Source organism: Myxocyprinus asiaticus, chromosome 34 (genome assembly GCF_019703515.2).
Source record: "Myxocyprinus asiaticus isolate MX2 ecotype Aquarium Trade chromosome 34, UBuf_Myxa_2, whole genome shotgun sequence".
NCBI classification, from domain to species: Eukaryota; Metazoa; Chordata; class Actinopteri; order Cypriniformes; family Catostomidae; genus Myxocyprinus; species Myxocyprinus asiaticus.
In genome coordinates, this window is record NC_059377.1 from 18610704 (window position 1) to 18634325 (window position 23622).

General features: G+C 39.3%; 1 protein-coding gene across 4 annotated transcripts in view; it reads right to left on the bottom strand.

Moving 5' to 3' along the window:
• Window positions 1-23622, bottom strand: part of LOC127425490 (engulfment and cell motility protein 1-like) — a 178930-nt gene that overhangs the window by 114148 nt on the left and 41160 nt on the right. Inside the window, exon 1 of one of the 4 annotated variants that reach the window (XM_051671553.1) lies at window positions 663-880. The exons of 1 other annotated variant lie outside the window; for it this stretch is intronic. The gene's annotated coding sequence lies outside the window, so the exon portion shown is untranslated. Of the gene's footprint in view, window positions 1-662; window positions 882-23622 lie in introns of those variants that run through there. 2 more of the 4 variants (XM_051671551.1, XM_051671554.1) reach the window with 2 other exon arrangements.

Sequence of the window (23622 nt, forward strand, 5' to 3'; positions counted from 1 at the left end):
CAAAATAATGAGCAGTTTAGTTTATCAAGTGATTCAGTTTCTCGTTTCTATCAGTGCGAGCCGCAGCAGGCATCTTTGTCTCAAAAACAAGCCCTCTTTTTCTTATGCAGTAACCAGGATATCCTGTCAAATTACTCTGTCAAAGACTCTACATCTCACAGCTAAGCAGCAATTTACACATCACCAGCTCCTCATATTTGATTCACACTGCACATACAGGCAAACTTCACCACCCAGTAACAATTATCCTACAACACCCCATAACTATAAAAATGTTTAGATTTTCAGCAATCACACAAACATTCAACCATACAAATGCATGAATGCCTGCAAGTACAAAGAAGTATAGATATAGATATAGATATACAAAGCAGTACAGTATGGATAGTGTTACTCAACAGATGCACATTTAAAAATGTTTTAGGAGAATATAAATTAATTATGTTCTATCCATGCAAGCTTAAAATGGGACAATATGACAACTCATTGGAGACGCCACAGTGAAACAAATAGACCACGTAATGAGATCTACCAAATTCGGCCTGGTTCACAGGTTTACCTGTAGTAAGATATTAAGGGCAACATAGGTGATTCAAGTGCCCAAAGCCACACCCTGGAGCCTTTCAAGGCCCGGGCTCATTTACAAGCATAAAGAAACTCACCCGGAAACCTCCTGGTCAAACAAGTTGTGTCTCCTTCACTGTAAGCCGATTACTCTTCAGCAGTACAGTATGCCGCTTATCCACACATACACATTATCAACAAAAGACTCCAAAATCAAGACTAAAGCAATATTTCTCAAGCTACTTCATAGAACCTGCTCTTGGACAGTGAGAAAGACACAAAGATAAAGAAAGAGAGGTGAAGGAGAAGGAGGAAGTAGGCGTTCATCACGAGAAGAGGAAACTGCTCAGCCAGAGTTAAGTGAAAAGGCGGCAAATTTCAAAGACACAACTGAAGATGTAGGAAGGAAACAGGCTCATGGGCTTCTTGCTCAGCATATCGGAGTGTTACACAATAACAGGAAATATGGAGACATGCTAATTATTCAATACGAAGTGACTGTTTGATGATGTTTTTATTTTTAAGTCTATTTTGGAGAAAATAAAACCTGAAAATGATTAGCTGATATGATGTAGTTGTCAAGTCACAAAATGTGTATATTTGTCTTGATATAAGGCAACACAATCAAATCAGACAGAAAACAGCTGCTATCCAAAAAACAAACTTCAAAACGGGTAGTGTGACAGCAGTAATCTACATGCTAACTTCCATTTAATCTGTTCAGGTGGGTGCTGAGCCTTAGTTTTAGTCTTAGAAGGATAATATCTCCTGAAGTTGTCCAGATCATTTTTCACCCCAAAATCAAAATAAATAAATAAACTAAAATTATATTGTGTTCTGTTTTGATGATGAAGCCAAGGACCATTTCACCCCAATTCTCATTACTGTAATGTAAAAAAATAAAAGATAAATAAAAACTTCTGTAATACAGAAATTATAATATTTTTTTCTGGGTACAAAGATGTTTTAATTTATTATTAAAAGCAGCACACATTTTTATCTAAATTATAATAATCATTAAAAATCAGTAAAGCAAATATTACCATTCTTTATAAATACTTAATTTAAATAAAATTTTAATAATAAAAAAAAAATAGGATTACATTTCATAATCTTAATTATTAAATAATATTAATTAGGTTCATTTTATTGCATTAATAAGAATGCTTTTTTGCAATATAATATTTAATTGTCATGCAAATAACAGCACAACACAAAAATCTTGGTACACGACACAAAAAAAAATGTATGCAAAAAAACAATTTGATATATATTATATATAAAATTTAGATTTTGTGTCAAGAGCACGTAGGCCTAATTATTCTCCGAATTTACTCTCAACAGTAATTTTAATACAAATTCAAATGTAGAAATTATTGTCAAGGAAGCAAGCATACCACTTACAATATGGGCTCTGCAGTGAAATTAACAATTCATATCAGCATAAAACACAAGAAAAATAGATTAATTAATAGACTGCATAAGGATTCTAATGGGGTCCATTTCATGCTTGGCTTTTAATGAACACTTCTGCATCTGGAAAAGTACCATTAACATGAATGGCATGAAAACAATCCACTTTTGTGTGATATACAATAAAATAATACTTTTGATTTTTCTAGGAAAAATGATATGTGTGCTAATTGTCACAACCCAAGGGCAGATTACACCATTGAGCTGGTCACTCTTATCCTCTCAAAACATTAAAAAGAGCACACATGGTAGCCTAATTTCTGCAGCTGGGTTTTAGCATTGGGTGGCAAACTCAAGAGCTTCTAACATCTTGTTGCCCATTAAAAGAGGTTTAGGGGGATGATGGGTAAATTGACTAATGTCAGTGAATGAGAGAGAGCATATGTTGGTTCCACCCATTGTGGGCTCCTAAACACCAGCCGCCCCTGCTCTCACAGCTGTTGAGGTGGCTCTGGGTTCTTCAAGCTATGAATAGAGATCAGTGGAGAGCTGGTCAATGAAAAATGTTGGGTCTGGCCTGGATTCATGCTTGGCTGGGGGTATCAAACCAGCACTGTTCAGACTGACCCATAAAAATTGTCAAGGTCTTAGAGACAAGTTAGAAAAATAGACAAGAGAGTAAGAGACAGAGAGAAGAAAAATGAGAGCATCTAAAATTAAACCGTGACCTTCTTTTAAGGCCTATACTGTGATAAATGAATGGCAGTTCCACATTCAACAAAACATAATAGGCTATATATCATGTTAAGTACTAAAGGAATAGTTCATCCAAAAACATTTTCACATCATTTACCTTTGCCTCTACATCCTGAACAATCAGCTAAAATATACAGTGATACACTGCATTTTCACATCACTTTCAGGACGCAAAATACACCGATGAGCCAAAACATTATGACCACCTGCCTAATATGCTGCTGGTCCTCTGAGTGCCACCAAAACAGCGCTGATCCACCGAGGCATGGACTCTACAAGACCCCTGAAGGTGTCCAATGGTATCTGGCACCAAGACATTAGCAGCAGATCCTTTAAGTCCTGTAAGTTGTGAGGTGGAGCTGTCGTGCATCGGACTTGTTGGTCCAGCACATCAAGTGTTTCCTATTAATTACCTACCTAATTACTAATTACTTTGTCCTGCCACAGTTTCATAATGAACCAAAAATATTTTTACACTTCTCATAATAACATAAAAGATCTCTAACGTTGTGTTTTGCGCCGTTGCTTCGGCAAAGCATCTCTCACTCCCAGCCCAAGTTCATATTCTTATTCTGCTGTTGAAAGTAATCAAGAGCACGTAATTTTATAATTCGCAAGCGATCTAGTAACAGCTGCGCCCTGTTTGATTGACAGGCGGCATATGTGTGTGCTGAAAATGCCCGTGCTAATGCGTGCCTGATCGGTCAAATACATTTCAAAATGCCCGTCTTGGTGAGGTATTCATGTAAACACAGAGAGTGATGTCTAAAGTGAATGTAAACAGCGGAGAAAAAAGCAGATTTTTATTAAAATCTCGGACTTGTAAGGAGTGTAAGCTAATAGACCTGCTGCCATCTAGTGTGTCATTATAATAATCCAACAACCATAACAAGGAAACGAGAAAACACTCACTGCTCTTGACTGAGTAACTTTAAAAGCTTTAAAAAGTATTAATGTATTATAATCATACAGTAAAGACCAGTAATAGTTTTATGTTGCATTTCATTCTGAATGTTTACTTTAATACTTGATACTGCGGTTAATTTTTTTTTAAAGCTGTTAAAAAAGCACTGAATTTTCTTAAGTTGTATTTTTAGTTCTATTGTTTTTAATCTTTATTGTTATTTTATTACTTTATTACTGACTGTTTACTAGTCTTGAATAATTAAGAACTTGAAACCATTCTTCCATAATTAACATATTAGTTAATGTTATTATTTGTTGTAGTTTTGAAGCTGGTATTGAGAATCGTCAAATTTCACTACCGACTACTGACATTTTGGTATTGTGATAAAGTTTAGCCTTTATTGTACATGGTAGGTCTTGCTGCAATAACATGATGAAAAAGTAGATCTCATTCCATAGAACTATGAGCATCCCTGCTGTTAATGACACATACGTAACATAAAATAATTACCATATGACAATAGCCTCCTCCCATTCCCAGTGCAGTTTACATTTCTGTCGCAGAGGATTGAGTTGATCGCATAGGTACACTATTAGGTTGGGCATCGGCCGTAATTTTAGGAAACATGCAACATGTTTTTAACACGTTACTTGAACATGTAACTTAAATGTCCTTTTTTCTCTCCGGACAAGTAACTTTTTTACTCGGACAAGTGAATGACCAATTTACTTGTCCGGAGGACAAGCACATGACAGTGCTTAATGTCGAGCCCTGGCTCAAATGTATGCTCTAGTCAATTTTGTGTTTTGACCATTTGTGAACTGCATTAAACTCCATCTCGTTTATGCTTTGTGGGTGTGACTTTTTTGCCATGTCATCACCATTCATATCTATACAACCAATGTGTTTATGATTAAATTACTACTAGAGCACAAAATTATTTACAAGAGCACAAAGTTCTCCAAAGATCTTGCCTCTTAATGTTGCTCTCAAAGTGCATCAGACTGATGCATTTAACTTTCTTATGGGGGGGCATGCCCCCCAACCCCCCTAGAGGGTCCGAGGTCCACCTACCACAGTCTCACAAAATCCTGTGGGAAACACTGAGCACATCCCACAGATGCTCAATTGGATTTAGATCTAGGGGATTTGAAGGCTAGGGCAACACCTTGAACTCTTCATAATGTTTTTCAAACCATTCCCAAACAAGGTGTGCAGTGTGGCAGGGTGCATTATCCTGCTCAAAGAGGCCATTGCCATCAGGGAATGCCATTGCCATGAAGGGGTGTACCTGGTCTGCAACGATGTTTAGGTAGGTGGCACGTGTCAAATTGAAGCCCACATGAATGGCCAGACACAGGGTTTCCCAGCTGAACATTGCCCAGAGCATCATACTCTCTCCACTGGCTTGTCATCTTCCCACAGTGCATCCTGGTGCCATCACTTCCCCAGTTAAACAGCGTACATGGCCATCCATGTGATGTAAAAGAAAACGGGACTCATCGGACCAGGCGACCTTCTTCCACTGCTCCAGACATATGCACTTTTAACGGTGGACAGGGGTCATCATGGGCACTCTGCCCGGTCTGCAGCTACACAGACCCATACGCAGCAGGGTGCGATGCACTGTGTTGTGATACAACATGAAATAGCATCATGAAATAGCATCATGAAAATGTTCTGTGACTTGTGCCACAGTAGACCTTATGTCAGTTCGGACCAGACGGGATATCCTTCGTTGCCTTGTGCGTCAATGAGCCTTGGGTGCCCAGCACCCTGTCGCCGGTTTGTGGTTTGTCCCTCCTCGGACCACTGTCGGTAGGTACTCACCACTGCTGACTGGGAGCACCCCACAAGCCTTGCCATTTCATAGATGCTCTGACCTAGTCATCTGGCCATAACAATTTGGCCCTTGTCAAATTTGCTCAGGTCTTTACTCCTGCCCATTTCTCCTGCATTCAACACATTGACTACAAGAACTGATTGTTCACTTACCATCTAATCTACCCAGACCTTCCAATTAGCTCTTTCTAGTGTTACCTAGTGGTACCTAAACCCCCTCCCTAGGAGCAAAGAGACCCCCTACACACTGTAATGCTATTGACAAGCCACCCAGTTCAGCCTTGGGGGTTAGTTTGCCAAAAGAAGCAGATACAGGCTGGTGAAGCTGCAATGCCAACCACAAACTTATCACATGGCAACTCTTGGTCTAGATTCAGTCCTAAAGGAAGAAAAAAAAAAATAGACTTTTTCTATGTTGTGCATGTATTAACATGGCAAAATGATCTTCTTTTCAATTCCAATTAAATGAACAAATGACTCAAGGATATTTCAATACACAGTACACCAGATTCATGTTTATAAAGCAACATTACAGATGGAAAAATAGCTCAACTGTACATCTAAACAGTGCTGCACTAATTGTAATCATCTTTAATATCATGGAAAAGTAGATCTCTTAAAGGGGTCATGAACTGCCTTTTTTAATTTTGTATTGTTCTCTGAGGTCCACTTATAATGTTATCAAGATTTTTACATAAAAAAATATAATAATTTAGAAGTAATAGGCTATTTTCTGTCCTGTTTTGACCCCCCTCATCGTAACACACCATTTGAATAGGCATGGTGGATTGTAGACTCGGAAGTAAATGCCCACTGGTATGATTGGCTAACAGTTTTGCATATTTAAAAATCCTACATCCTTCATAGATGGACGCTGCTGAGATTTAGGTTAAAAACGCATAAATACTCAGCACATAACAAACGATCTGTAATAACAGACAAAGCAATAGTGACCACGTAATAAAAACAGTTACTCACACTTGTGTGGTGCGACATTACTGTCGGATCCAATATAGTCGGCACAGCATCGTCTTTTAGTTTTAATCTTTCAGAAAATTCTGCGTCGAATTGTGCCTTGTTTGTAAATGAATCCGCGGTAAAATTAAGTGAACAAAGGACCAAGTTCTTACTGATGCGGTCTGGAACTTCATTAAAAATAAAGTTCATCCACTCTTTCCTAATGTTGGGATCAGAAGGAAGGCAATGCAAAGATTGTTTTTTCCACAACTTGGCAATGCACAGTGTCTTGTTGTCTTCGGAGCCATCTTTATCGTTTGGTTTCTGCGTAGACCTGCTTTTGCCTCTCTCTTTATTTACCTACTACATGCATGAATTGGTGGGCGGGGCTAAACAGGCAGTGATGTAGAAGCAGGCATTGATCTTCTTCTGCAGAGGCAGTGTTTAGCCACACTATTACGTAATAAGGTGGCACATTCCACATCCTGTCGTTTTAGCAGATTGGCTCCAATATAAGCTGTTTTTAGACTAACGAGAAAGTTTTGAGTTCTGAAACTTACAGGATGTTTTTATAGTACAATGACCTCTTATATGTCAAAAGGGAATTTTGATTTCTCAGTTCATGACCCCTTTAAAAGAGGACAGTACCAGATGTACACTGCTGCAAGATTATAAGATCTGTCTTTCTATTTGTAAACTGGAAAAAACAATTTGCAGCTTTTCTTTCCAAGAAATGTCTTTGCATTTCAAATAACTACATGAAATTAAATAGTACAATAGGTATTATTCTCTTAATAGTAGGGAACAAAATGCTCTCTTAACTTTAGAGCTGAAGTGTGCAATTTCATGTATCATGTTAACATACTTTATCCTATCCCAGCTTAAAGGAATAGTTCACTCAAAAATAAAATGTACCCACCCTCATGCCAACCCAGATGTGTATGACTTTCTTTCTTTTGCTGAACACAAACTAAGATTTTTAGTAGCGTATTTCAGCTGTGTAGGTCCTTACAAAGCAAGTGAATGAGTACCAAAACTTTGACGCTCCAAAAAGTACATAATGTAAAGGCAGCTTAAAAGTATCCATACGACTGGTTGAATCCATATCTTCTGAAGCTATCCAATCAGATTTAGGTGAGAACAGACCAAAATGTAACCCCTTTTCCAATGTACATCTTGCCATTGCGGTCTAGACACGATTATGATTTAAAGATTGATAACACATCCATTGTATGGACCTACAGAGCTGAGATATTCTTCTAAAAATCTCTGTTTGTGTTTTTCAGAAGAAAGACAGTGATTTACATCTGGGATGGCATGATGATGAGTAAATGATGAAAGAATTTTCATTTTTGGGTGAACTGACCCTTTAATATGCATATTCAAACCATAAAACATCGGTGTGGAGGATGCCATCATTATCAATTGCACCGGGTCTATACTCATTTGGATAAGGCTGGAAACTTGGTGAGGATTACTTTCTTTGACTTGTCAAGTGCTTTTAATACCATAAAGCCATTGTTACTGGGGAATAAACTGAAGACATTGCAGATTGACTGTTTCCTAATAAACTGGATTACTGATCATCTCACTGGCAGACCACAGTATGTTCGGCTACATGACTGTGTAAGATCAGGTAGTCAGTAATGCTGGGGATCCACAGGGAACGGTCCTCTCTCCCTTCTGATTTACACTTTACACAACTAGCTTCAAATACAACACTATAACATGTCATCTACAGAAATATTCAGATGACAGTGGTAGTAGGATGTGTTAAAGGGGGTGAGGATGGAGAGTATAGAGGAGTAATTACTGATTTTGTTGACTGGTGTGAGGAGAATCATTTTAGTTTAAATGTGGAAAGAATGAAGTAGATGGTGCAAGAGTTTAGGAGCAAGAAGGAATATCACATGCCAGTTTCCATCAGGGGAGAGGAGGTTGACATGATACAGTCACACAAGTACCTTGGAGTTTCGACAACAGGCTCGACTGGACTATTAACACACAGAACGTATAAATGAAAGACCTTAGCTGGCTCTATTTTTTTCAATATATGTCAAACCATGATTAGCATATTTTATCAGTCTGTGGTAGCAAGTGCCCTCTTTTATGCAGTGGTTTGCTGGGCAAACAGCGTTAAAAGTGCGGCGACCACCAGGATAAATATACTGCTGAGGGAGACGGGGTCTGTCTTAGTTACTAGTATTGACCCACTAAATGTTGTGACTAAGAAGAGGTTACTGTCCAAAATTGTATGTATTATGGATAACTCTGCCCATCGTCTACATGACACTATAATGAGTTATTAGGTCACCTTCAATAAGAGAGTTAGAATGCCCCGGTGTACCACTGAGAGACATAGAAAATCCTTTCTGCCTACTGCCATTAGCCTATTTAATTCGCTCCTGTAAATACTGTATAGTGTATGTACAGCTCTGGAAAAAATTAAGAGACCACTGCAAAATTATCAGTCTCTGGATTTACTATTTATAGGTATGTGTGAGTAAAATGTAAATTTTATGTTTTATTCTATAAACTACTGATTAGGTGATCACCTGAACCCAATCTTATTTAACTAGGAAAAGTATAAAAACCACTGCTGTGGTCATCACTATCCTCTTGCAATAGGACCAGCTGGATGGCAAAAACAGTGCTGGTAGTACCTCAAAAGTATCTGGAATCAAAAATTAACTTTTGACCATGCCAAAACAGTTGAAAAGAAAGGTTTTCAGTGAGGAATAGAAGGGTTCAATTCTGGCTTTACTGGCAGAGGGATACAGTGAGCATCAGGTTGCTTCCATCCTTAATTTCAAAGACGGCGGTTCATAAGAACAAGGTCAAGCTCTCACATTGGGGACAACAAAGCTACAGACCGGCAGAGGGCAAAAATGACTCTCAGTTGACCGGGATGACCGTCAACTCATTCGAATGTCACTTAACAACCATAGGATGACATCAAGTGACCTACAAAAAGAATGGCAACTGGTAGCTGGGGTGAAGTGCACGGCGAGGACGGTTTGAAACAGGCTCCTAGGGGTGGGCTGAAGTTGTGTAAAGCTAGAAAAAAGCCCTTCATTAATGACAAAAAAAGAAGAGCCAGGCTGAGGTTTGCAAAAGACCATGAGTATTGGACTGTAGAGGACTGGAGTAAGGTCATCTTCTCTGATGCATCCAATTTTCAGCTTTGCCCAACACCTGGTCTTCTAATGGTTAGACAGAGACCTGGAGAGGCCTACAAGCCACAGTGTCTCGCACCCACTGTGAAATTTGGTGGAGTATTAGTGATTATCTAGGGGTGCTTTAGCAAGGCTGGAATCTGGCAGATTCGTCTTTGTGAAGGATGCATGAATCAAGCCACGTAAAAGGTTATCCTGGAAGAGATTGCTTCCTTCTGCTCTGACAATGGTCCCCAACTCTGAGGATTGGTTTTTCCAACAGGACAATGCTCCATGCCACACAGCCAGGTCAATCAAGGTGTGGATGGAGGAGCACCAGATCAAGACCCTGTCATGGCCAGCCCAATCTCCTGACCTGAACCCCATTGAAAACCTCTGGAATGTGATCAAGAGGAAGATGGATGGCCACAAGCCATCAAACAAAGACGAGCTGCTTGGATTTTTGCGCCAAGAGTGGCATAAAGTCACCCAACAGCAATGTGAAAGACTGGTGGAGAACATGCCAAGACGCATGAAAGCTGTGATTGGAAATCAGGGTTATTCCAACAAATATTGATTTCAGAACTCTTCCTAAGTTAAAACATTGGTATTGTGTTGTATTAGTATTATATGAACTTGTTTTCTTTGCATTATTCAAGGTCTGAAATCACTGCATCTTTTTTGTTATTTTGACCAGTTGTCATTTACTGCAAGTAAATGCTCTAAATGACAATATTTTTATTTGGAATTTGGGAGGAATGTTGTCAGTAGTTTATAGAATAAAACAAAAAAGTTAATTTTACTCAAACACATACCTATAAAGAGTAAATACAGAGAAACTGATCATTTTGCACTGGTCTCTTTTTTTTCCCCCCACTACTTAGTAGGTCCTCGTGGTGGCACGATTAATCACCTCAATCCAGGTGGTGGAGGACAAGTCTCAGTTGCCTCTGCTTCCAAGACCATCAATCCGCATATCTTATCACGTGGCTTGCTGTGCATGACACCGTGGAGACTCACAGCATGTGGAGGCTCATGCTACTCTCCGCGATCCACGCACAACTTACCACGCACCCCACTGAGAGCGAGAACCCCTAATCGCGACCACGAGGAGGTTACCCCATGTGACTCTACCCTCCCTAGCAACCGGGCCAATTTGGTTTCTTAGGAGACCTGGCTGGAGTCACTCAGCACGATTCGAACTCACGACTCCAGGAGTGGTAGTCAGCGTCAATATTCGCTGAGCTACCCAGGCCCCTGCAGTGGTCTCTTAATTTTTTCTAGATCTGCTTGCTGTTTTTGTTTTTACCTAACAATTGCATTTTATATTTATGTGTTGCTACTATAACAAAGAAATTTCCACTTTGGGCATTAATAAAGTATTTCAATCAATCAATTCAATCAATCAAGACATTTGTAGGCTGATTTCCCCAAAAAGTGTAAACAGAGTTGCTCTGTGGAGCTATTAAAACATTATTCTTTTTGTTTGAGTGGCCCAACCAGCCCTATACACCAACACGTGATAAAACACTCTAATGCCTCTAGTGCTTTTTAAAAAAAGGAACTGGACACCAAAGTGTACACTATTCATAGAAAGTGGCAGAAACATTCCTCCCAAACCCACCTGCACTGTAAAAATACATATAATTGCCACAAACCCTCTTTTTGTGTCTGCTTATGTGCGATTTCACAAAACAGGATGCAAGTAGAAAAAACATAATTTTGTGGAATAAGGTTTCCCCAAAATTTGCCTTGAGCCATGACATTAACCACTCCTGGTAAGTCACTTTGTGCACACATGCCAATGCACACAAACACTAAAAATCAGCATGTTGACCAGCCCTCAACCCCCCTAAACCACATCCCACAGACTGATCTGGAACACTGAAGAGCTCTTAAATCAACCCTCTCCCCATTTCTCTGGTTTCTCTGGTGAAAATAAAACTAATTAATAATGATGAGATGGGATGAGAGAAATTCAAGATATTTCCCAAACATCCCCACAAGATCCTGGCGAGTCCTGTGGCTCTTGGATCTGAGAGATGAGTGACAGACATACAGTTTAAGTCAGAAGTTTACATACACTTAGGTTTAAGTCATTAAATAAAATTAACCATTACACAGATTTAATATTAACAAACTATAGTTTTGTCAAGTCGTTTAGGACATATACTTTGTGCACGACACGAGTAATTTTTCAAACAATTGTTTACAGACAGATTGTTTCACTTTTAATTGACTATATTACAATTCTAGTGGGTCAGAAGTTTACATACACTAAGTTAACTGTGCCTTTAAGCAGCTTAGAAAATTACAGAAAATTATGTTAAGCCTTTAGGCAATTAGCCAATTAGCTTCTGATAGGCTAATTGGAGTCAATTGGAGGTGTACCTGTGGATGTATTTTAAGGCCTACCTTCAAACTCAGTACCTCTTTGCTTGACATCATGGGAAAATCAAAAGAAATCAGCCAAGGCCTCAGAAAAAAGAATTGTGGACCTCCACAAGTCTGGTACATCCTTGGGAAAAATTTCCAAATGCCTGAAGGTACCACATTCATCTGTACAAATAATAGTAAGCAAGTATAAACACCATGGGACCACACAGCCATCATACCGCTCAGGAAGGAGACGCATTCTGTCTCCTAGAGATGAACGTAGTTTGGTACGAAAAGTGCAAATCAATCCCAGAACAACAGCAAAGGGCCTTGTAAAGATGCTGGAGGAAACAGGTAGACAAGTATCTATATCCACGGTAAAATGAGTCCTATATCGACATAACCTGAAAGGCTGCTCAGCAAGGAAGAAGCCACTGCTCCAAAACCACCACAAAAAAAGCCAGACTACAGTTTGCAAGTGCAATTGGGGACAAAGATCTTACCTTTTGGAGAAATGTCCTCTGGTCTGATGAAACACAAATTGAACTGCTTGGCCATAATGACAATTGGTATGTTTGGAGGAAAAAGGGTGAGGTTTGCAAGCCGAAGAACACCATCCCAACCGTGAAGCATGGGGGTGGCAGCATCATGTTGTGGGGGTGCATTGCTGCAGGAGGGACTGGTTCACTTCAAAATATAGATGGCATCATGACGAAGGAAAATTATGTGGATATATTGAAGCAACATCTCAAGACATCAGCCAGGAAGTTAAAGCATGGTTGCAAATGGGTCTTCCAAATGGACAATGACCCCAAGCATACCTCCAAAGTTGTGGCAAAATGGCTTAAGAACAACAAAGTCAAGATATTTGAGTGGCCATCACAAAGTCTTGAAATCAATCTGATAAAAACATTTGTAGGCAGACCTGAAAAAGCATGTACGAGCAAGGAGGCCTACAAACCTGACTCAGTTACACCAGTTCTGTCTGGAGGAATGGGCCAGAATTCTGGTAACTTATTGTGAGAAGCTTGTGTAAGGCTACCCAAAACATTTGACCCAAGTTAAACAATTTAAAGGTAATGTTGCCAAATACTAACAAAGTATATGTAAACTTCTGACCCACTGGGAATGTGATGAAAGAAATAAAAGCTGAAATAAATCATTCTCTCTGTTATTATTCTGACATTTCACATTCTTAAAATAAAGTAGTGATCCTAACTGACCTAAGATGAGAAATGCTTTCTACGATTAGATGTCAGGAATTGTGAAAAACTGAGTTTAAATGTATTTGGCTAAGGTGTATGTAAACTTCTGACTTCAACTGTAGCTGAGAGATTGAGAGACGTTATACAGGAGTCCCGCAGTCAGAAATGACTGAGCACAAGCTCTGTATCAGGAACTCCAAATTAGCTACCAATTCTATTTTCAACACTATATGGATCACATAACAATAGCTGTGAAATTCAATATGCAAATTGCACAGATAACGAACACTGCTTCCTCAACTATCATCTTTAACAGAGGCTATGAGGTTTCATTTTTTATTAAAGACATCTTAACCATCCTGTAGCTGTACTGCAAATACTCTTGGCTACTCAGAGTATTTTAAATTATTAATCTTTGGTTACATTTTACATTAAGGTTTTATTCGTTAACATTAGTTACCTACATTACTTTACATGTCGTAACAATGAACAATGAACAACAATCCTTTCACAGCATTTATTAAGCTTGGTTAATGTTATACTGTATACGCTACACATTTTTTAAATGAAAAGTATACTGTATACTGTATTTTAACATTAACGCTTTATGAACTAACATGAACTAAAACTAAACATTCACATTTCTTTTTTATTAAAAAAATTATAAGATTAATAAATGCTGTAAAAATGTATTGTTCATAGTTAGATCATGACACCTGATGCATTTACTAATGTTAACAAATACAACCTTATTGTCAAGTGTTAGCCATTTTTTTAAATATGAATAATAATATAAATATGTTTTTTTGTATTTTGGCCTAATTTTTTAAAATATTGTTCTAGGTTAATATCTAAAACATATGGCGTGACAGATTATATATTCTATAAAACTGCTAAAAGGATAATTACAGGTCAAGAGAAACAACAAATAAAATGGTACACTTAAACTATAACTATAATTTTTATCATTATATGTATATTCTTCCAATACATTTAAATTAAGCATTACGATTATTCTAAACTAATATGGAACATTTAAATAAGCCAACATTTAAATTTTACGATAAATGTTTGTGCTTTCCAATTCATTGTGAGTTGGCCTTCTGTTTAAAGTAGTCTGGCATAATAGCATTGAGAGACCACAAGGGGGTGATATAATATTTACTGAAGCCAGTTCGTGGGTAGGACAAGGCACAAAACTGTCACACAGGACACAGCGATACGGCAGGTGGCAGTCAAATCTAAGTTGTGGATCTAGTCACAATATACACAATATACAGGTTTTTGTACATCTTGAAAAGTGACGTTTTCGAGTATGCAGGGTAGTGTATGAAAATGGTGTAACTGCGCAAATTGAACGATTCAAAATGGTGGCGTTTATTATGCAATTTCTCTGTATGTAGTTTTGAATAGGTTTCATTCAAGCTGTCAAACCGCAAAAAGACGTACTTGTAACTGAAAATACATGGTGTAGGCTACATGAAAGAAATATATACACAATATACCAACCAGTGATGGCTCAAGTAAATAATCTTTGTCCTATGATAATGATTTGAGTCGAATTTAATGGTAAATAATGCAAATTTCGCTCCATGGTGCTGCAGAATTTTGAGTAGTAGCTGGGCGCCGCCAACAAAAGCGGAGCAGTGGCAGCAGTGTGCGTACCTTCATAGAGGTGCATGCCTTATGGGAAGAATTGCAAAGAAAAAGCCACTTATGAAACAAACACAAAAAGAAACGGTTAAAGTGGGCAAAGAAACAGACATTGGACAACAGATAATTGAAAAAGAGTGTTATGGATCTTAACCCCATTGAGCTTTTGTGGGATCAGCTAGATTGTAAGAAGTGCCCGACAAGACAGCCACATCTATGGCAAGTGCTACAGGAAGTGTGGGGTGAAATGTCACCTGAGTATCTGGACAAACTGACAGCTAGAATGCCAAGGATCTGCAAAGCTGTCGTTGCTACACATGGAGCAGTTTAAGAAGTAGTCTGAAGATGAAGTAGTTTGACAAGTTCTGAATTTTTTTTTCTTTTTTTCTTCTAATTGTAATAGTAATTTTTCACGTTATTAATGACCTGACTATACACTTTGGTGAATAAAAGTACCAATTTCTTTCCATAAGAGCAAAATCTGTACATTATTCCAAACTTTTGGCCACCAGTGCATGTGTGTGTGTGTGTGTATATATATATATATATATATATCGATCCCAAGCCTAATATTAATTTATGCATGTATTCATTTTTTAAAACATCAACACATGTCCAGTCTCCTTCATTTAAGTAGTGAAAACAGACTATAATTAGATTCTTTTGAAATAATTTTTAGAACATAATAATAACAATATTGACAGTGTTTAGACAGATAAAAAGTAGTAAATCATCTAAAAACAATTTAATTTAAAAATCATGCTACATCAACCATCCATGCTATCTTTTAAGCCATTTATAAATCTCTTACACAAGCAAAGAGCAAACAAAACAAAACAGACTTTCCACTAATAACTTAATGGGAATGAACTAATGGAACACAATTAATGAGTAAGCTTCAAGAATGAGTTCTCTTCTTAGAAAGAGGAAGAGCCCATAGGCCAGGCCATGCTGAAAATGTGCAACTGACCTCTGGCTGTCGTAGGCACCACACAATGCTAGGCTCAGACCGTTTGACACCAGCCCTGACGGATAGGCCCTGTTTGGGAAACCATGGGAACCATTTTCCTTTGTGTAGTCTTTCGCATGAAGATGGCCCCAGCCCGAGGAGATGGAAGAGGTGTGGATCTCTCTCCAGGGATGGACATAAAACCTTTATTTAGAAGCAGCAGATTCTGACTGTTACAACCGTTAAGCGGCTATGAATGTTAAACGCAGGCACTACACTGCCCTCAGGAGCACTTACCACAGAGTGGGATAGAGTGAGCAGCATTATGCAGGACAAAAAACATAAACTGTGCTTTCAGAAATAGTGAGCGCTATAAAAAGTACAAAATTACACAAATACGAGGGTTATGAAACATGCTCTTCATTGAAAAACAACCGAGCATTAGGTAACCAGAATAAGGGAGGACTCGCTTAACAAATGTGTCTCATTTTTCACAACAAAGTGTGTTTAGTACATTTAAAGTAGAACTCTTACAGTTTAATATTCAGCTTAGCGGTTTGTTCAAATCCCTAACCCTAGGTATGAACAATAATAATAGTGATGTATGCCTTAGCAAGCACCTCTTATAAAGTAATAATAATAAGATTTAGCAGTAATTAGGAATCACAGTGGAAGTAGAGCATCTCTCTTTACGGTACATCTGCATCGCATTTGCAACAAGCACCAAGGTAACACAATTTCAGAGATTAAAGCTTGCCTTTTTTTCTCTCTCACCTTTTCTCCCCAATTTGGAATGCCCAATTCCCAATGCGCTCTAGGTCCTCATGGTGGTGCTGTGACTCGCCTCAATCCGGATGGCGGAGGACGAATCTCAGTTGCCTGAGACCGTCAATCCACGCATCTTATCACATGGCTTGTTGAGCGCATTACTGCAGAGACCTAGCGCATGTGGAGGCTCAAGCTATTCTCCGCGGCATCCACGCAGAACTCACCACACACCCCACCGAGAGCAAGAACCACATTATAGCGACCACGAGGAGGTTAACCCAACGTGACTCTACCCACCCTAGCAACCGGGCCAATTGGTTGCTTAGGAAGGCTTAATCGCCACAGAATAGTGGAAGTACAACAGACTTGCTTCCAGACTGATGTTACATTAACTTGCAAAAGAAAAGGGAAGTGGGAAAATGCATTTCCCCTTGCATACAAATAAATGCGAGGATAGATCCACAATCATCATGGCTCTATTCGTGTCTGTCGAGATGGGTCACATACAGCGCTCTATTCTTGACTGTTGTCATAAATTCCTCTTTCCATCTGTTCCTATTCACAAAATAGGTCAGAAACATGCTTGAAAAAGCAATACAAGCATCACACCATCAGTAGGTAAACACAGCCGTTCTGCTCTCACAGTATGAATGAAACTTTTTTTTTTTTAAATGATTCTTTCATCTTCTTGAATTTATAAGTGCACAATGAAAGTGACAGCTGAGGACAAACCCAATCCATAGTCTGGAGAAAAGATGAATATAAGGACAGGTTTCAACATGGACTTCATTCAGGCTACATGAAGAACTCAGCTATACAACTAATTGTACATCAGTGTAGATCAAAAGGCTTATGCAAACACAATGCTAGAGTCACACTGTGCCTCAATCATTGCCCCCCCCCCCCCCCCCAAAAAAAAAAAAAAAAAAAAAAAAAAAACGCACAGCCTTAAATTAAGCTAATGTAGTCTATTACACATACAAGCTTAAAAGGAACTGCCTAGTTCTCCCAAAACAATTTTATAATTCTGTCATCATTAGCTCACCATTATATCTTCCCAAGATAATAGAGGGTGATTCTCACGAAACCTGCCAGGAAATTGTTTGGGTCATATTTAACCCCAAATTAATAAAAATAAATAAATAATAAAAAAAAGAAATATTATATATATATATATATATTCATAAAATAGTTAAGCCTAAATTCTCATTACCACTACACAGTAAATAATTTTAAAAATCAATAAAAAATTAAGTCAACAAAAATGAAAGGCAGCACCAAAGGCAGTAAATAATATATAATTTTATTTATAATTCTAATCTGTAATTAGAATATTATAATGATTAGTGATGTCAAAAGCACCGGTACTTCGGTACCAAGTTGATACTAAAATAAAAGATATGTACAATAGCAGTGTTTCTGTGGTACCGGCATTACCGAGCACCAACTCAATTCGGTCACCGCACACTGTCTGACTGATAGATGGCTGCTTACAAATTTTCACACACTCATTTGAGCGTGTGTTCTGATACTCCTTCATACCGAAATGGACAATTAATCAAATAAAAAGTGTGATATGTTGAAGTGTGATTATTAAACGGCAAATGGATGTGATTTGATTAAATAAATATACAGTCTGCATGTACTATGCACTGCAAAGTGAATATGTGAAATTTGCTCCAAACACCACATTTTATGAGCATCGCTCATTGTGTTTATTGTAGTAGATGGCAGAGCGCTCATTCACCAGCAGACTATATATTTATATAATTAAATCGCAGTATTTTGCGCTTCAATCATCACACTGGGTCATATAACCAACATCTTTTCCGGAAGTGTAAAACTACCATCAAAAAAATAGAACCGGAAATGCATTTTTTGATTAAATTTTTGATTTATTTGATTAGAAACAATTTTGATGGTGAAATTCAGTTGAACTTTAAAACATGGAATTTGGAGAAAAAATTTAAAAGAATTTAGAAAAAACAAAACTAATTTCATAGGGTCCTATTTAAAAGACTTGACTTAAAAGGCAATGTTTACTTAAAGAGTCCATATTATGCTCATTTACAGGTTCATAATTTTATTTTGGGGGTCTACTAGAATAGGTTTACATGCTTTAATGTTAAAAAAAAAAAAATTTCTCATACTGTACATTGCTGCAGCACCTCTTTTCACCCTCTGTCTGAAATACTCTGTTGTTGCTCCTGTCTCTTTAAAGCCCCCCTTTCCGAAAAGCCCAGTCTGCTCTGATTGGTCAGCTGGCCCAGTCTGTTGTGATTGGTCAACCGCTTAGAATGTGTGTCGGAAATGTAACGGCCCTTACCATATCCGAGTTTCAGCTCCCGAGGCTTCCTGAGCAGCGCATTCCTGAGGCGGGCATTATGCAAATGTGTTACATAGGTCTGCAGACAAGGAAATAATGGCTGGACTGCAAACCAGGTGTTTCAGGCAGGGCAGTGTTTTCTGTGGGAGAGAGTAACTCCCTTTGGCGTGGACTTTGTGCTTTGTAACTTTGCAGACCTTCACATGCACGAAGAGCTTTATTACACACTAAAGGAAAGGTAAAATCCCAAAAAGCAGAATAGAGCCTCTTTAATTGAGAAACACTCTAAGGAAACATGCTATTGTTTTAATTTATTATTTACATTTAAATAGGCTAAAAAAGTGTAATAGGATATCATTTTTTCTGTGGTATCGAAATTGGTACAGAGAATCGTGAAATTTTACTGGTATCGGTACCGACTACTGAAATTTTGGTATCGTGACAACACTTCTAATGACCATCTTTTTTCACATTACGGTAATGAGAATTGTAAAATGTGTGGATTTGTCATGAAAATAATATCACAATATAAAAAGTCTTCATAATAGGCTTCATTTTCTATACGCAAAATATTATTTCTTATTTGTTTCTTTTGATTTTTGGAGTAAAATAGGACAAGGAAATTTTCTTAACAGGTTTCAGTAGAAATATTTACACTGATTTTTTCCCAGATGCAACAAAAGCACATTGTAAACTTTGCTTATACGACTCGTACAGACGTACAATACAATTCTATTAATCTGAAGCCAAATGATTTCTTTGTGTTAGGAATAGACAGAAATTTAAGTCATCATTCAGTTAAAATTGTTCTCTCCACCGTATCTCTTAAATCTCATTGATGCTTCTGAATATTCAAACTTGGCACATCACAGCTGGTTACAAGATATACAAGAACCAACAGTGTTTAGTGTCAAAGATGAAAGAAAGAGTCATACAGATTTTGAACAGCATAAAGGTGAGTAAAATATGACAGAATTTTCATTTTTGGGTGAACTATCGTTTTTTTTGTGGTTTTTTTTTTAAATACTCCTGCTTTTTCACTAAAGTCACAGGATTCATTCAGCTCAAACTGATATATCAATACAAGGAAGCAGCGATTTGCACCTGTGTGGAAGCTCTAAATGACTCAAGATTGCGCTACTCAGACTGAAGCGTTTGTTTTTAAAGGATGATATGAGCATTCAGTGTAATGTACATCCAGGCAGTAAGGACGCAGATGAAAGGTGATTTCAGGACAAAGATAACATCTCCGGTTACACATGTAACCTTGGTTCCCTGAGATGAAGGGAACTGAGACATTGCTGTAAGCACTATGGGGTAAGTGTCCTTACACGACCTTGTTGAAACCCTTATACAATCACAGCAATTCTCTGATTGGCAATAGTGTCTGAGCCCCGCCCCTTTAGGCGTGCATTAGGCCTATATAAGCATTGCTCAGTCACCATTTCTTCAGAATTTTCTGAGTGAGGGACAAGAGTGAGTCACTCGATTATGAAACTCTGAAGTAGTAGTGTGGCCAGCTTTGGCAATGTCTCGTTCCCTTCATTTGAGGGAACTGAGGTTACATGTGTAACCGGAGACGTTCCCTATCGATTCAGTTCACTTGACATTGCCGTAAGCACTATGGGGAACAGAATCCCATCACACCGCACTATGTGACATTACACTCCCAGAGTTATAACACTAAATAGAGATATTAGGAGTCACAGGCCACAGGCTGATGACTTGTAAGTCATATTAAAGTGTATATGAATAGTCCCACATGGCGGATGCCAGTTGGAATTAATATGAACCATATAGACATACACAGTACGGTTTATTAACCCTCTCACAACATAGTTGGAAAAGTAGGTTTATTTCTTATGAGAGTACTTATTGAAGGAGCATCACGCCGCAGTCCTGCGGGACTGTGACCGACATGAGTATACCGCAAGTGAATAACCCTCATGGTGAGCCAGGAGGGGAGCACTTAGAATGGAGATATGAACTATATAGTCATATAGTATGAATTAACCCCTTCACTATCCCAGTCGGTAAGGACATTATTACAATGAAAGTACTTGTGACTTTATGGGAAATGTACAACTGTCTGTGTGCAGGCGGTTGTGTTAAATGGCGGGGAAGCACGTAATTAAAAAGGGCACAAGTTTGTTTGGGCAACGGGCAGTTCAACAGCATGTAAACAGGTGTCTGTGTTGATTATAGTCGGTAGCCCACCCATAATAAGGGCTTGGGTTCACCCTCTTGAATGTAAGAAGCACTCTATACATAGAGGACTTGTGAGGAGATGAACGCCACGTCCAGGTTATAAACTCTCGCGAACATGTTTTGCGAGGACCGTCCTGCTGCCAATCATATGTCATATGTAAGGACACACCATTTGTGCATGCCCAAGAAGAGGCCATGCCTCTGGTTGAACGCACTTTGATGCCAATAGGGCAATTCGCGCCCTGTGATTCGTATGCGGGGCCGATAGCATCAATGATCCAGTGAGAGAGCCTTTGTTAGGAGATGGACATTCCTTTTGTGCATCTTCCATAACAAATAAAGAGCTGATCCGACAGCCTAAGCTGATGGGTACGCTCAACACATGTATGCAATGCCCTCACTGGACATAACATATGCATAGATTGCTCTTCATCCGAATTAAATGGTGGAAAAAAGAAGGCTTGCAAACGAACCTGAAGGGCGTTGATAAAACCTTAGGCACGTAGACTTTTATAGGTTTAATATCATTTAAATGACAGACTGAGCCAATTCTGGCTTGTCCGACATGCTTCATTCAGAGGCCACATGTATAGGTTCCACAGCTTTGGCTGGGGATGCCAAATTGTGCCTTGTGCTTTAAAGAGAAGGTCTCTCCTCAGCGGTATTTCCCATGGAGGGCTGTCTAGTATTTCTATCACCTCGGAAACCAGGACTGATTAGGCCATATTGGAGCAATTAACAGAACTGATTCGATGTCCTCTCGGACTTTGCTGATGACGGAATAAAGGAGGCGCAACGGGGGAAATGCTTACTTGCATTTCACCGGCTATTTGTGAGCCAGCGCGTCCACGCCCAGCGAGGCTTGGGACATGGAGTACCTGTAAAAATCTCATCTTTGGGTTGTTGTTCCCCTCCTGACCAGCATGGGGTGCTTTCCTTGAGCCTTCTATGCCATGCTCCCTCCAGGCCTACAGATGGCACTTATACCCTGAGCCCTGTTCTCTCCACTCCTGCAGATGGTGCCAACGCCCCTAACCTTGTTCAGTACTCTGCTCGTTAACCCTCATTCCCTTCACCTGTGTCTAGACCTTTATAAGTCTGTTTGTTCCCTGCCTTTGTGTTCAGTTTTGAGCCTATGTACTTTGTGCCTCCTGTGACCAGTTCTCAAGTTAAGTTTGCTCTTTATTATACCTTTTGACCCTTGTGTCTATTTTGTTTCTCTGTTTTGTGGAAGCTCGGCTTTCCTTGTTTATTTGTACTTTGCATCTTTTCCTCAAGTAAAGATTATATTTTTGGAAAGAAACACAAGGATCCTGGTTCATTGCTCTTCCGCTCTTGGGTTCAACTATTGGGGAGTTAGCTCAGTGGGAAACACCATACACTTGAGCACTGCAGACCCGGGTTTGATCCCTGCCTAAGGCAGCCTCGTTACAGTACCGAAGGGGACAATGGGCGTTCTCCACGGATGCAAATAGGTCAACTTCCACGCAGGGGCAGCAAGAAATGAATTCTTTGCCGAGTGCTGACCAAAATTAGATTGAAAGTGTGCCGGGAAAGGGGAAGTGCTAATTCTCTTTGGAAAAACGTGTTTTTAATGCTTGAGATTGCTTTTGCGGCATGAAGTGCTCTGAAAAGCTTTCTACGGCGTTGACTGTCGGGCGATACCGGGGTATCGAGGAGGGAAGCTTTCTCTGCATCAGGCATCTCCGTGAGAGTTAACCAAATATACTCATTCAAAACCACCAGGTTGCTCATCATTTTGCCAATGGCCTGAGTGGTAGATTACGTGGTTTACAGCACTAAATCTGTAGCGGTGCGGAGCTCTTTGAACAGCTCTGGATTGGAGCCTTGCTCATTTATTTGTTGAAGAAGCTTAGCTTGAAAAACCTGGAGCACATGTTGTGGAGTGCTGAACCAGCTTTGCCCACTGCTGTATAAGCTCTTCCGGCCAGTGCGGACGTCAATCGACACAGCTTGGAAGAGTGGGCGGAGCGGGATTTCCATCCCAGGCAGTATTACGGCAGAGGTGTGCTGCAACCGTCTGTTCAATAGGAGGAAGTTTTGTATAGCCTTTTATATTGGCATGGTACACTTTAGTGAAGATGGAAGCACCTCAGACCTGAATGCTCGAAGAGTGAGGTGCACACCAGGTCTGCATGTACCTCAGGGAAGAATGGTGTGCTCTTCTGGACTGCAGTCTGTTGACGACAGTCGGTTTGCAAAAACCATTCATCCTGGCAAGACTTTTCTGGTTCTTCTGGAGGGGACCACTCAAGACCGAGCTCTTAAACTGCCCTCGCGAGGACGTGAAGAAGCTCCTTGTCTGTTGCGTGTGCATGCTCTTCACCCTCACTGGGGAAAGAGGTGGCCACATCCTCCATGAACCACTCGCCTGAAGCTACGAGTGACACAGTATCATCCTCACTGTCAGAGCCACCAAACATAATGATGCTGTGCACTCCAATAGAGGGCCGGAGCTCATCACGCGCATATTTCACAAGCGAGGACATTAGATCAGAAGTTTGGGAGGCTTGCAGGGCTTG